At 46.3% G+C, this 3,158-nt stretch overlaps 1 pseudogene across 1 annotated transcript; it reads right to left on the bottom strand.

Annotated features, from left to right (window-relative positions):
* Window positions 1-243: 243 nt before the first annotated feature.
* On the bottom strand, window positions 244-1,428 carry LOC308246783 (GTPase IMAP family member 4-like; annotated as a pseudogene). The gene is made up of 2 exons: window positions 1,359-1,428; window positions 244-934 (listed from the first exon to the last, which is right to left on the bottom strand). The product of its transcript is annotated as a GTPase IMAP family member 4-like (transcript).
* Between the last annotated feature and the right edge of the window lie 1,730 nt (window positions 1,429-3,158).

Here is a 3,158-nt window from a genome sequence, read left to right as displayed (position 1 = left end):
ATAGATTTTCATTAGCTTAATCTTCCTTGAACAAAAATGAGAATACAAAGAAAGCAATTTCCAGTATTCTCAAGATTAAGTAAGTATTTCATTCTGTCTCTTAACTTCACTTTTGGTATTTTGCTGCCTTAAAACACAGCAATTTTCTGTTTCTTCAAATGCCCTGCCCACTTCTGCCTTTCTCTTTTCCTTCTCCAGTTTATTCTGAAGCTTTCTCATTTTTCTCTCCTAATTGCCTTTGTTCTATCTCAAGCTCAGCTCTGTATTTTTCATGTACCATATAGCTTGAATCTGTTTCTGAATCTCCATTTCAGCCCTTTGGTACATAATATCAGTGTAGCATCCTCCCTTGTTCTGCATCACCATGCACTGGACCAGGTCCAGTAGCTGTGTCCTCTGAGCCTCCTGCTCAGCCCCTGTCGCCTTATTGTTGAACTCACAGTGACGATCCTTGAACTGCTCCATCAGATCTTGAATGCCTTCTGGTGCTTCCTTTAAATAATCATGGAACTCCATGCCAACCAATTCATCTTTCTGGGTGAATAAGAGAATCATGTATCTCCTAGCCTTGATTCCAAACATTGCCAGCATCTTCTCCATGGCCCTTTGTTCTTCCTTTGTGTATTGGCCCAATGGGACCACCAGGAGCACAGCGTGAGACCCTGGGGAGGTCAGGAGTATTAAATGAACAATCTCCTTTGTAGAATTCACTATGTCATATTTAAAATACCAGGTGTGTCTATAATGACAATTTCTCCTTCATTCCATGTGCTGCTCCCTTTCTCACAGATCTTGGTGATAGATTTTGCTGCAATGCTATAATAATATGCTTTCTTTCCAAGGATGCTGTTCCCTGTGGCACTTTTTCCTGCTCCAATCTTACCCACTAAGACAAGTCTCAGCTGTGAATCTATGGGGTCTTGATTTCCAAGCCCTAAGACATCAGGGGAAAAGCCACAGTGTTAGGACTTACCTCCAACCTTTCAACCCTACCAGTCCCTCACCATATTGCCCTCCTCTATTTCCTGCTGGTGTCAACTTTGTAAGCAACCTCTGCACTCACTGGAGGTCTATAGAACCCTTGGGTATGACTTACCTCCTGCAAGACTTGGGGAACACCAGGGTACTTCTCAGGAGTCCCTTGGACTGCTCCCTATGACCTTTGGAAGCTAAGTGTCAATGAAGGATGGTGTACCACTGCTGGTAGCTGTTCCTCATAAGCTAATGTAGGAAGTAACACAAATTCTGACTTTGGGACATCACAGTGGAAGACCCCCTTCCCCCAATTTATATTCAAAATTGAACTTTTCTTCTTTCCACTAAGAAGCCAGGTAAGTGGGTGATTCAAGTAATCCCACCATTGCAGGGGAGAAAAGGGTGCACATACACAAAGATAATGGTTGCTTTATATTTCACATATACAGCCATCTTGTCAGGGATTATGACCCACAGGAGAGCAAAATTCCTTACTTTTAAAGTTAACACCTTAGTGATACATGAAATGATGAAGCTTGGATTCTCATTGTGGGTTCTTGTCCATGAAGTTTGAAGAATAAAATTCGCATACTAAAAGATTTTTAGCAAAAATGTGGAAATTTATTGCACGTGTATATAAACTCCTCCCTAGGGAGGGTCCCTGAAGAGGAATCTCTTGGATAGGGGTCCCCAAATAGGAAAAACCACTGTCTCTAAAATGGAAAAAACCTAGTCCTTTGAGTTTCTTTGTCTACACAGGTTTCTAAATGCTGGGAGCTTCTTTGTCTGTTCATACTTTCTAATTGGATCCTGCATTGTATTATAAACACCCTTGCTTTCCTAATTGGTTACTTTTCCTCCTTATTCCATGTATGGTATCAGTTTCAAAGTTTTAAAGTTCGCTAAGTGCCCCCCTCTTCTTCTTCCCCTTATATTGTAACATTCCTCTGTCTTTTGTGTATGTAAGATAAACTATCTGGTGGCTTGGAGCTGTCTCTGCCTATCATGTATGCATTCCTCTCCCATGGACCCCCCCTTCCCTAAAACTGCATCTCCTATCTCTAAAATCCTCTCATTATTGTAGAAATATAGCAAAGTTTCTATATTTTAATTTAATATGTCAAAGACATATAGCCAGAAAGTTTTGACAGTGCCCTAGAGTTACTATAAAATACCTTGATATATTAATATTAAAAATCCTATATTATAAAAGGCTAATATGCAAATCGACCAAATGGTGGAACAACTGGTTGTTATGATGTGCACTGACCACCAGGGGGCAGATGCTCAACACAGTACCTGCCCCCTGGTGGTCAGTGCGCTCCCACAGGGGGAGCGCCGCTAAGCCAGAAGCTGGGCTCACGGCTGGTGAGTGCAGCGGCAGTGGTGGGAGACCCGCCTCCATAGCAATCAGCCATCCCCCAAGGGCTCCCGGACTGCGGGCTGAGGGACCCCCCCCCCCCCGCTAAGTGCACGAATTTTGTGTACCGGGCCTCTAATCCCATATAATAAAGAGCTAATATGCAAATAGTCATCACATCCTCATGCCATAACAGCTGACACTCAACACTGGGAAGAGAGGAATGGGGACCAGCCAGGCACAAATGAGCTCGCAAGAGAGGAATAGGGACCAGCTAGGCTGAGGCCGGTAGAAGGCCAAGCTGCCGGCCCCATGGTCCCAGGCGCCAGCAGCTGGGGCTGCAGCTCAGGAGAGGGACAAGCTGCCCTCCCTGTGGTCCTGGGCACCAGCGCCTATAGCCCAAGCAAAGACTCCCACCCACAGACACCTGCCCTGCAGCTGCAGCCAGCCTGGGCGCCTGCGGCTGGCCAGAGGGAGGGAAGCCCAGGACCCAAGTACCTGCAACCGGCCAGAGGAGGGAATCATGGGTCCCAGGTGCGGGGCAAGGCAGAGGCAGTTAAGGGTGATTAGGCCAGCAAGGGAGCAGTTAGAGGCAATCAGGCAGGCAGGCAGAGGGATTACGGGCAATCAGGCAGGCAGGCAGGTGAGCAGTTAGGAGCCAGTGTTCCCAGATTGTGAGAGACAGTCAGACATCCCCTAAGGGGTCCTGGATTGGAGAGGGTGCAGGCTGGGCTGAGGGACGCGCACCACCCCGCCCCTGTGCATGAATTTCGGGCACCGGGCCTCTAGTAATAATAATAGTAATACTAACTCATACAGATTA

The sequence above is a fragment of the Plecotus auritus genome (genome assembly GCF_963455305.1).
Source record: "Plecotus auritus genome assembly, chromosome: 4".
Lineage (NCBI taxonomy): Eukaryota > Metazoa > Chordata > Mammalia > Chiroptera > Vespertilionidae > Plecotus > Plecotus auritus.
The sequence above is the reverse complement of the archived record's forward strand: the minus strand, read 5'-3'. Positions and strand labels throughout refer to the sequence as shown.